General features: G+C 45.5%; 1 protein-coding gene across 1 annotated transcript in view; it reads right to left on the bottom strand.

Moving 5' to 3' along the window:
* The window catches only part of CNTNAP2 (contactin associated protein 2), a 1020100-nt gene that overhangs the window by 1005537 nt on the left and 1795 nt on the right, over window positions 1–12768 (bottom strand). The window lies entirely within an intron of this gene.

Genomic DNA, 12768 nt, shown 5'->3' with positions numbered 1-12768 from the left:
GGTAACTCCACTACAAAGTCCAAAGAAACTGTGTGCCAAGGACGTGGTGGAACCGGCAACGGCTGAAGAAGGCCGGGGGGTCGCCCGGTAGGCCCCTTGGCCCGCCTGCAGACGTCACAACCAGCGACGTAGCGAGCCACGTCGGCCTTTAAACGGGGCCACCAAAACTCACGGCTTACCAGATGGGTGGTCCGATACCGCCCAAAGTGCCCCGCCGCTGGCGCATCATGGGTCATCCGGAGAATCTCAGCCCGCAGCGGCCCTGATGGGATGTACAGGCGCCCGTGGTGCAGCAGAAGACCCTGATGCGAGACCAGCCCTGGATACTGAGGGCATGATCCTTCGGCCAGTTCCCGGAGTCGTTCCTGGGCCCAAGCGTCGACCCGCTGCTGTTCCCGCACCCGAGCCTGCAGTGGCTCAACCTCCTGGGTGGCCAGGAATGCAGCTGGTGGTAGGATCGTGGTGGGTGCTGCTTGCTGAACCGTGTCTACATTGTCTTCGGGTTTCCGGGACAGGGCATCCGCCTTCTGGTTTTGGGAGCTAGGGATGTAGCGGATCCGGAACTGGAACCGGGAAAAGAACAACGCCCACCGGATCTGCCTTTGGTTCAGCTTGCGGGTGGTCTGGAGGTATTCCAGGTTCCGGTGGTCGGTTCTCACCTCCACCGGGTGTCGTGCTCCTTCAAGATGATGGCGCCAAACCTCAAAGGCCACCTTGATGGCCAGTAGTTCCCGCTCCCACACGGTATAGTTACGCTCCGCTGGGAGGAGCTGGCGGGAATAGAAGGCGCAGGGTAAAAGTGGCGCTTCCAGTCCGTGCTGCTGAGACAAGACGGCACCGAGAGCCGTACTGGAGGCATCAGTCTCTACCACAAAGGGTCGAGAAGGATCCGGATGTTGCAAGATTGGCGCTCTCTGGAAACAGGCCTTCAACCCTTGAAACGCCTCCTCCGCCTCCTTGTCCCAGGAAAACGGCGTCTTGGGGCGCAGTAGTCGGGTCAACGGGGTGGTGCGGTGAGCATAGTCCGCAATGAAAGTCCGGTAATAGTTGGCGAACCCCAGGAAACGCTGTAGGTCCTTGCGGTTCTGAGGTGCTGCCCATTCTCGAACCGCTGCCACCTTCCCAGGATCCATCTGCACCCCACCTGGTGAGAGTCGGTGACCCAGGAAGTCCACTGACCGCTGATGAAACTCGCACTTGCTGAGCTTTGCATACAGACGATGCTCGCGCAAGCGCTGCAGCACGGTCCGGACATGGCCTTCGTGGCACGCCGGGTCACGGGAGTAAACCAGAATGTCATCCAAGTACACCACCACATACTTGTCTAGTAAGTCCTGGAACACGTGGTTGATGTACCGTTGGAACACAGCAGGCGCGTTGCACAAACCAAAGGGCATAACCAGGTATTCGAACTGTCCGTACCGGGTCCCAAATGCGGTCTTCCACTCATCCCCGGCGCGGATCCGAATCAAATTGTAGGCACCCCGGAGATCTAGCTTGGTGAACACCTGCGCCCCTTGCACCCGCTCCAGTAACTCCGAAATAAGGGGCAAGGGGTACCGGTCCGGGATGGTAATTTTGTTCAGGGCCCGGTAATCATGGCAAAGGCGGAGCTCCCCACATTTCTTTTTAACAAAGAGCACTGGTGCAGCAGTGGGCGAGGTAGAAGGCCTAATGAACCCACGCTCCAGGTTCTTGCGCAAGAAGTCCTGTAAAGCCTCGCGCTCTGGCTCTGTTAACGAGTATAAGCGACTCACCGGTAGAGGCGCTCCGGGCTGGAGGTCTATGCCACAGTCAAAGGACCGATGCGGCGGCAGCTGGTCTGCCCCCCGTTCCTCAAACACGTCGTGATATTCCCGGTATTCAGCGGGGAGCGTTGCAGCAACCTCCTCAGTGGGCGCAGCTGCTAGCATCTCAGTCTCAGCAGGAGAACTGGGGTCTGGGAAGTGTACAGTCCGTTTGACCCAGTCGATCCGCACATTGTGAGCCTCCAGCCAGTCCATCCCAAGCACCAGGGGGAACCGGGGCATGGAGGCAATATCCAGAGTTCGCATCTCACGGTGCTGCTGGAGGCACAGGACCAGGGGCTGGGTCTCCTGAGTGACGGCACCCGAACGCAGGGGCCGTCCGTCGATTGCCTCCACCTGCACCGGTTCTGGCTTGTTCCGAAGTGGCACCCGATGCTGGGCAGCAAAAGCAGCGTCCATATAAGAGCGGGTTGCGCCCGAATCCACCAGCGCATGGGTAAGAATCCATGGCCCTCCTGGGGGGTATAGATGTACCGGAACCATAAGGTGTTGTAATTCAATTGGTGCGGCCCCATTCTGTGCTGTTTGGGACCCCAGGTAGCCAGGGCCATCAGCTACTGGGGTTTGGTGGTTTCCCTGCGGCTGGCGTTTCTCAGGACAGGACCTTGCATAGTGTCCGCTTCCGCCACAATAGAGACATAGATTCCCCTCCCGACGCCGCGACCTCTCTGCGGGGGAGAGGCGTGGCCGCACTGCCCCAAGCTGCATAGGTACCTCCAATGACTTAGCTGGGTCCGTGGGGCTGCTGGTAGACACTGGGGCCAAGAACTGGAGGTGCCGGCGGTCCCGAGCCTGACGCCGGTCCTCTAGCCGATCGTCAATCTGTAGACTCCATTGAATAAGAGTGTCTAGCGTGGTGGGGCGTTCCATTGTGGCCAGCTGGTCCAGTATCTCATCTGAAAGCCCCTCGAGATACTGGTCCCGGAGAGCCGAGTCGTTCCAGGTCAAGTCCTGTGCCAGCAGCCGGAATTCTGTGGTGTATGCGGCCACCGTGGTCTTGCCCTGCCTCAACCGCCGAATCGCCCGGTTGGCTTGACTCTCCTTCTGGGGGTTGCCGAACGCGGCCTCCAACAGATTGCAAAACCCCCCGTAGTCTGTCAGCAAGGGGGAGTCTTGCCTGAGCAGCGGCAACGCCCACTTGGCCGCCTGGTCCTTTAACAAACTAATCAAAAAATGCACCTTGGTGCGGTCGTCAGGGAAATTCCGGGCGCGCCCCTGAATATACAGCTTGGCCTGGGCAAGGAACATGGGAAAGCTGGCCGGGGCCCCATCAAATTTCTCAGGCAAAGCCACTGGGTACTTGCCAGAAGCCGGGGCGTCGGCCCCAGGAGCCGGTAGGGCGTCCAAACGCTGCTGCAGTGCCGTAACCGCGTTACTGAGCTGCTGCACGGTGTGCCTCAAAGCCTGGTTCTCCTGGGCTATTGCCAACGGTGTAGCCGCTTGGTCGGCCATGGCCTCTGACTCTTCCCGAACGCACCCCTACAAAGGGGGAGTGCGGGTGTGGCGGGAGCAAACTGTGCTGGTCCCGGGGGTAAGGTACCGTGAGTGTAGCAGAGTCCACACGAAGAGGGGCGAGGTCCGATGCAGAGAGCCGGGCGGGGAACAGGAACGCTGGAACAGAAGGCGGAGCAGGTAACAGGAACGCCAGATGGTCGGGAACAGGAGGCCGAGCATGGAACAGGAGTACTGGATAGTCAGGAACAGGAAGCCGAGCAGGGATCAAGAACACAGGAAGGTCCGTAGCCAACAACGACGTTGCTCCCGCAACCTGGGGCCGGCCTGGCTGGGCTTTTATCCTCTTCTAAGGTCAGGGGCGGTCCCGACCCCCAGGAGCCCCGCCTCCTCTGGCCTTAAGGCGAGCACTCCTCCTGGGGGCAACCAGTTCCCTTCGCCTCTCTGCCCTAAGCCTCTGCAGATCAGGAGAGGCCGAAGGGTTACTGGGCCCTGGAGGAGGCTCACCTGTGGCCACTGAGTCATCCAGCACCTCTGGGGCCAGAATGGTTTCACCTGGTGCCTGCTCTTGAGTTTCCTCAGCATCTAGGCCTTGCCCCAGTTCAGCCGGCCCTGGAGGCGGGGACTCCTGTGCCGGCTGGGATTCCTCCGGATCGCTCTCAGACTCGGAATCCCAGGCCATCACAGGAGGGTGCTGCCAGCCCAGCACCAGCCAGTATGAGATTGGCAACCAGTGCCAGCACTGTAGGGGCCGCTTCCAGTGGGTGAAGGGGTACAGAGGCAGCCCCAGAGGTAGCAGGGAGGAGGGGCAAGGAGGTCATCGGGGGCTCATTGGCTGCACATGCCCCTGCCTTCTCAGTGCTGGTAGGGCCAGCCTTGGGGGTAATCTCAGACTGACCTACCTCTCATTTGGTAAAATGAGCCAAAAAGGCATCGATACTTTCTTGGCCTGGGTTAAATGAAGATAAATCAGCCGGTGTGTGGCATCTAGTTAGCTTCCTTTCCCTAGATGCAAGGAGACAGTGGGCAGCTGTGGGTTTCTTCTAATAGCGTCAGTGTGGAAAAGGGGCATTCTGGGTGCTCTTCTCAGAAGTGCTGTTTTTGTTTTGGGGGTGGGCACTGGAATGAAGTGCTGTTGGCATGGTTCATCTGGGGATACAGTCAGGCATTTTAAAAAAACATAGTGGGGAATCTCTAATACAAAAAGGACAAAGTAAAGAATTATAGATCAATGGGATGTGCCCAGTTCTGCAGCTCTGCTCACAAAACATTAAAATGAGAGTCTCCATAGCGACCCATAGTTAAAAGCAGAAGTCAACAAATGTGTCCTCTTTTTTGCTCTTTGGAATATGGCAACCCCACTGGTCCCCCACTGCAGTGCAGGGAGCCTTCAACCAGCCTGCCCAAGATGGATTCCAGCTCTTCCTCCTCCTTATTCTTCCCAGCCAGCCTTCCAAATCACCAAACTCTATTCACATCTCAGGGCAAGGGGGGAGGAGTTCTCTTGTATTGTTAATGTTCATCAATTGTTATTTTGATAGCCGTAGGTCAGCCAGGTTGTTTTGCATAAGATAGTCCAGGAACTTCTCTCAACTTGCATTCACCCTTGATATCCCAAATAACCAAAATCCTAGCATTTATTAATTTATAGGGTTTATAAATTCTTAAATCTATAACACCATATATGTACGTACACACACACACATACACTAGAATATGGCAATACTCATATCTGTTTTGCTTAGAAAAGCAACAGATCTGCAATATTTATATGGGCTAGAGAAAGGATAAAAACAGCTTCTCCATGGTCTGCCATAAAAACTTACAGTATAGGGAACTCTGACCTCTGACTTGTCCAGTATCTTCATTTAGTCTTTATTGAAATTCACAAAGAACAGAATCCTGAAACATCCCTAGACATCATGGGATTATGAAGATAACTCATGGTGCGCACAATGATCTCCAAAGTCTTCTTTACTGCCATCATTTTCTCATCCTTTTGATGATTACACTGTGTAATAACATATGCCCAGGGTATATATTGCTACTAGGTTGTGCCAAACATTTGCCTATTTCAGTGTCAGAACCCAAAATAGGGCAGGGGGTTAAATATTTCCCCAAATCCCCCAAACCCTTGTCAATTATTACCCTGCATATATTATATGCTTTCTATTTCAGTGCAAATAATAATAATAATAATAATAATAATAATAATAATAATAATAATAATAATAGTAGTAGTAGTAGTAGAAGAAGAAGAAAGTGGAAGAGCTATTCAACACAGTCATGAAATGTGCTTCCTTCCCCTTTGGCTCACTTACATACACACACTGTTCTCAATACTATGAAGGATGAAAATATTGTACTCTGAATTATCGCTGCTAACATGTGGCACATTTAATCTTTGTAGTTGCACTGATGAAATTTATAGGCATGACTGTGTGGAATTTGTATTTTCTATCCTTGACATTTGATATACATGTTAATAAACTGTGGACAGTACTTTATTAGGCAAGCTTACTATTATTTGACATAGGTAAGAGCTTATGTTGTTGCAGTTGTTTTGATTGTTATGATACCTTTGGGAACAAACTGAAAACTAATACTAAGAGGAAGAGAGTCTAATTCAGAGTTGAACACTGACACAATAAACTATGGTTTGAAACTAGCTGTATCTCTGGCACTTAAAGCCAATTTATATTACCAGAAAAATGTTGGTGGTGAAAGCAGGTAAAACATAGTCCCAAAAGGAGTGTTGGTACTTACTTAACTACCTTCCACTGTAGAAAAATATAAGCTATGTGCAGTGTCTTTCCATACAGTATACAAACAATCAATATTTTTGGTGTTATTACTGTCAGGAGAGATTCTGAAGCCTTAAAGATTATATGATAAAAGTGTCTTAGTCAAGCCACAGCAATCAATTGTGTGCCATTAAAAACATTACATTACATAATATATCAACAAGTTCATTTTAGAAAAGGTACAGTTGTGAGGTGGATAGAAACTTGGGAGCCAGAACAGTTATGAGAAGAGGCCTGCAGAGTTAGTATTCAGAAGGCTTCTTTGTGAGAAAAGCCAAAGGGTTTTTCAAAGCCCTTTTTAAGGTCCTCATGGGGAACCAAGTATTTGACTGTGGACATAAGTTCAGCAAACTTTGGCTAAAAGCTGATCCATTGACTATGCCCTGAACAGAAGGATAATATACACTACTAAATGTGATTTTAAGAATTTAAAGAAATGATTTCACAAGGTTTTACTTTTTTATATATATAAAAGAACGTTTATACTGTGTTCGGATCAAGTAGGATACCCAAAGCAGCAAACCATCATAACATAGCTTAGCATAGCATAGCATAGCATAGCATAGCATAGCATAGCATAACATAACATAACATAACATAACATAACATAACATAACATAACATAACATAACATAACATAACATAACAACAACATAACAACAACATAACAGCAATCACAACATAAAAGTTTAAATCAGACCAGCAGCAAGTACCATCTAAACATTATCCAGCATACAATATCAACTGAAATTAAACAATAAAGGTTAGTGCTATATGAGGAAAGAGAATAAAGAGTTTGTTCATATTGGTCACTCTAATATATAACTATCAGTTTTCTACCAACCCCTTTCCCAGTTGTATTCCTTCCCATACACTTACAAATGTTGCATTATGATTATAGTTATGGTTATTATCAGCCAAGACAGGCCTTTTTCACAGCCTTACAACCTAATAGACATGATACAAAAAGAAAAAAGAATGGTGAGTGGATAAACAGCACAGAGAAGGTTCAAAGTTTAATCTTTGGATAAAAGAACCACAGCTAGCAAGATAAGAAAAACCTCTGGCCTGAGATCTTGCAGAATTGCTGTTGGTCATTGTAAGCATTGGGTGGGTTTGCATGATATAATAATCAAAACTATGGCTTCACAGGACTGCAAATGTTCAGGATCCCCAAAAGGGGATCACAGCTGCTTTGCTCCTCCCCAACCCCTTTTTATGCCACACTACACTGAGCTAAGCTGAGGTTTGGCTCAGCAGGTCATCTGAACCAGAACTCATGGTTAAGCTTTCTCCTTGCCAACCACAAGATATATGAAGAACAGGCCTTGGCTACAGTTTGTGGTTAGTGAATGACTGCCCTGAGACCTGTGGGTACAGGGTGGTATACAAATTCAATCAATCAATCAATCAATCAATCAATCAATCAATAAACAGCTTAACCACCAGTCTAGCTGGGACAAGACACAATGCCAAACTTGGCTTAACTCAGCATAGCATGACAGTAAAAGGGACTAGGGTGCAGTAAAGAGGCTCCAAGCTCCTCTGTCGGAGACCACACATTTACACAGCCTCCCTAAGTCAATTACTGAGCTGGGTGGAATTAAAACTAATTATCAGGCAGTTTTGTATGTTCATGTGTGTTGGCAGTCTATAGAGATGTGTGACCAGTAATGAGATATGCCACTCTGTTCAATGTATATGGAATCTAGATCTTCCCATGAGAACACAGAATAGTCTCCTGCCCAGGCATTTAAGGCAGGAACATATGCACAGTTTATTGCTCCGAGTCTTCAGGTAGTGCCATATCTGGAATATTTCTAAGCATTTCAGAAACTGAACATGACACATGATGCTTTACAAGGATTCTCCAAGGCCTGAGCTGAAATGGCTAAGGAACTCCTCAAGGAAAATTTGTTCTCCTGTGAACCAGAAGTCAGATGCAAACTTACCCAAGTGTAGCTGTAGCTTTTGGCTTTTGATTTGAACATTAAATATTGTTACATTAGTCCCTCTCACAGCAGCAGCAGCTGCTGCTGAAATAGGGTTGTCTGGGCTTCAATGTATTAAGCATATAAGCATGAAGAAAACTTGAGAAAGCTCTGTGAGTCTTTTGGAAACCAAAACACAGGAGGCCAACACTTTGAAATATTGATGGTGATTGATATTAACCAGATTGGCCATCAGTGCATTGCTTATGTTCTGCTAACCGCTTTGGGTAATGACTATGTTTGCACACACAGGACAACATGAGCAGTCAGTGGAAGTCTCTGCCCAGTGTGCTGGGCAAAGAGGGCTCAGCAGGGCAATTTTCAACCATGCTGGATACCAACATAACATTAATGTTAGAAACCAAACTGTTAGCTAGCCTGGCAGTTTTGGGGGTTTTCCCAGCAATGGTGCCTTAGGCATATTGTCTTGGCTGCTGCACCCACATGCTAGTTTGTGTGAAGCACAAACAAAACATCCAAACATAAATGAAATACAAATAGGCTGCAGATTGTCAACTGGCCAACGGTTATTTTTCTTTTATTGAAGCACACTATTAAAAGATGCATAAATGTAAATGAACTTAAAACCAGTCTGCCTCTCCACCCTTGCAGCCGGATGCACTAAGAAATCCAGAATTGGTACCTAATCTAGCAGCTAGCAAAGGGGAAAGATTTCTACTGTAGCAGGGCATGGCTAAATATTCTTTCCTTTTGAGTTACTTGAGGTACTTGAGTTGCAAGTAAAAATGAATCTTTTAAGGACAGAAAGAAATGTGAACTGTGAGAATGTTCAGCATGTAAAAATTCCCCCACTCCTTCCTAGAATTGCAGGGTTTTCTACAGTTGGTAGGAGGTAAAAGATTCATTTCTGTATATCACTCATTAAAAAATAATAATAATACAGTACACAGGAGCAAGGGTTTATTTATTAAAAATAAAATAAATTAAAAAATAAGAATCAGATTACCATCCCACAATCTCTCTGAGGGCTATTTGGCAATGGAGCAGACTCCCTTGGAAGGTGGCAGACTCTCCTTCCTTGAAGGTTTTTAAGCAGAGGCTGGTTTGCCATCTCTCCTGGATGCTTGAGCTGAGATTCCTGCATTGCAGGGAGGGGGCTGGACTAGATGGCCCTTGGGATTCCTTCCAACTCTACACTGCTATGATTCTGTGATTCTAGAAGCTTTTATCAACTAACTGATCATTTTCAAAATGTCATTATGTAGGACTGTAATAATTACATTATCACCATTGACCAATTCTCTCTCTCTCTCTCTCTCTCTCACACACACACACACACACACAAATCACAAAGCAGTGGATGGCTGCTGCAGGATATTGGCTGGCCAATGTGCACACTACCCCATTGTCAATGTCCGCTATGCGTTGCTAGGAAGCTATGCATGTTTATTTATACATTTGGACAATTTATGTACCGCTTACATTTAAGCAACATTCTAAGCATTTTACTGCCTAGGTAGAATACATTGATCAGGCTGTGGGTTTAATTCCCTGCTCATACTGTCCATTTTTGTGCAGCTTCCATACCTTCGTATGAATTAGCATCATTATTAATGATGTGTCTATGTGTCAGTCAACTTATATTACACAGTGTGCATAGATGTGCATAATAAATAGTTTCTCTGCATGTTGGGTTTTTACTCCTGATCAACACAGGGTGATACATTTCACTATCAGCTGAGCTATAGAACCTATCATATTGTTATAGCTTCAGTTGCAGTTTCCCAAGTAAGGTGCCTGCTTGGAGCCAACTTCACTCACACATAAACAAGCAGAACTGAGCAGAACCCTGCTGTGAAAGGCAATGGTTCCATAATTAGGTTGCATTAAACTATCTATAGAAAGCTCAAAAAGTGCTCATTTGGTTACATTTATGTACTGAGTAGAAAAGATAATTTGCCAAGAAGAGCCCATAAGCAGACACACTGTCTAAGCCTGACTGCATTTGCATCCTTCTCAGCCTATTCCAAAGTGAGAGTAAAGGAGGGGGAAAGTATTAAATTTTATTTTCCATGTTACTTTTTGTCTTGTGATGACCTCTCCTGGCTAAGCTGTTCATTATCCTTGATGCAAACAGTTAAGAGTCTTCATATCATTGTTTTTAACCTTGTCATAAGACCATCAGTAGGTACAGCTGCTTATGGTTGGGTCTGATAAATGTTTCCTTCCAATACGGTACCATTCACAAGGGATAGAACATTTTATTTACATTGCATTATTATTATAGTATATCTCAAACTCATACCTATTTTAAACTATAAAATGGCCATACTAAAATGTGAACATTTGCTCTTGATGGACTTTGAACAAATAATTATTATTTTTACTGAAACGACTTGGCCAAACCATATGGAAAAATATGTAAAAGTTTAAAACGAAGTATTTTCAGCTCTCTCTACTAAAAATAATACAAATACTTGGTGCTCTAGTTCTAGCACGATAGAACCAACTATAGAGCAATATGTAGTTTCTTGTGTGAAGGAGCAGCTTTCAAAACAGTAACTTGTAGAATGAGTGCAAGTAAACTTTTGGTGCTGCTCTGTCATATTTCACACTCCTTTGTGCACACTTCCACATGAAAATGTGCAGTGACTTCAGCAATTTCCACACACAACCAAAGATAGCCTTGGATTTCCTAGTAAATAGTCCTTTAGTTTAATCTTTCTGCTCCCATTTCAACAGCCATTCAGCAACCTAGCAGCTCATCCTTGCATTTTCAAGGTATTTGTGGGTGGCATCTTCCAGATTCATTAAAATCAACAGAGTTCTGCCACTGCCTTTGAGGGGCTGTAGATCACCCTCAGAACTCCATATGCAGTAAATAGTCCAGTTTAGTCTTCCAGTTCCCATTTCAACAGCAGGACATTAAGGCAGAAAGCTTCAAAACTGCTCAGTAACGGGTAGCTCTGTAATTACCCTCTCCCCCCAAAAAACTAATTTCTATGGCGCAATCAAACTGGACATCAGTTTGCAGATTAATTTCATCTGCCAAAGTCTTATATATCACAGTGTTCAAGTAACATTACCAAATCTGAGAGCAAACTAAACCTCCTTTGTTGCTCCTTCACTGTCACTTAGAAGGATATACCTTTACGATCCTCTGCAGGAATGTTTTTCATGCACTTTTCATTTGCCAGAATGCAATTGGGTTTGTTATAATGGTTCAAGAAAACAGATGTACTTATATTGCTTGATTTGCTTTATGCAACTATTCATCTGTTAGCAGCCAGTCCCTCTTCTGCCTTCTCCAATACTGGCAACAAGGGATCACAAGGTAATAATAAAAAAATAACTATTGAATCTAGGAAACTGGGTAAGTATAGCTATATGATATCCAATATGTTGCATATACAGTAGAGAATGGGGTTTTGTTTTGTTTTCAAAAGAGACAACATGGAAATTTTACTTACAGAAGGTTCTTGTCCAAAAAATTTAAAATGAGCAAATAGTGCTTGTATGATGCCTGCATCCAAGCTTGAGTAACATTAAAACAAGTACCACAAATCAGTGCACATGGATAAACTTCTTGCATTATGATACAACACTAGGAGGTAACACAAACTAGCTACCCTGCAAGTTGATACAGCAACAGTGCTATACAGAGACAGTTTAAAAATATGATGCAGGGTACAATTACGTGAACATGAAGAAAAATGTAGAAGGGTTGAGTTTCAATACACCATCTAGAACGCACTGAGCTTGCAGCACCCAGAGGAAAGATACAACCAGGTCTTTCTTGACTTCCTGTGGTGCTACACACCACCTTTTACCATTAACTGGAAGGCATTCACATTCAGAATCTATATGGGATAAACCATGTGCACCAAGCACAAAAAATCCTTATTGGATTGTTTCTGAAAGAGAGCGCGACATTGCTCAAACCAGTTTGCAGTGTGCAATTATTTGGTTATACTTATAATTATTTGGTTATACTTATAATTATTTGGTTATACTTATAATTATTTGGTTATACATGGTTATACTGAACCATGGTTTTCGTTGTGTCATACATGGTATTTTACAAATGTATCACAGACATTGGAAAATAATCCCTTGCATTTGGGACTGAATAAATGCCAGTTATTTTCAGGGTTCAACCATGGTATGCCAAGTCTCAAGTGTGGCATATTTCACATAAACATAAATGAAATTTCACCAGATCAAGTGCAAAGTGCATTTACTTAATCACCAAGGAACTGCAAAGAATCTCCAAACTTCAAGGATCTGCTCTGGCATTTCTCCCCTTCTTCCTATAAATAAAGTAGTGCCTTTTATTTTCCAGAACTGAAGGTAACAGATGCAAAGGTGCTGAGTCAAATATCAAGACTTGTACATTGACTATTAAATTTTCTAGGTGATTTATTACAAGAACACAGCATGCAGTGCCCACACTCCAAAACAAACAGCAAAACTAGCACACTGAGCCACAGGCGTGCAGCGTCTGCTTCCAGATCACTGTGAACGTAAAAAGGAAACTGCAGATCTTTGAAGTGAAAGCTGTATATTTGATAACCCTACAACAACCCTCTCTATAGAGAATGGAGAGGTGGTTAAATACTTCAGTCTGGCATCCGCCAACCAACGCTAAAAGCTTACAGTCATTTTAGACTTTCAATGTTTCAACTTGCCCTTAGCTCAACAGATCTGGCAACAGAGTTAGGCCCCTCTCAAAGTGCCCTGGGATGAAACCCT

Source organism: Podarcis liolepis (assembly GCF_965112155.1).
Source record: "Podarcis liolepis genome assembly, chromosome: 12".
NCBI lineage: Eukaryota > Metazoa > Chordata > Lepidosauria > Squamata > Lacertidae > Podarcis > Podarcis liolepis.
This window is presented reverse-complemented; position numbering and strand designations above follow the sequence as displayed.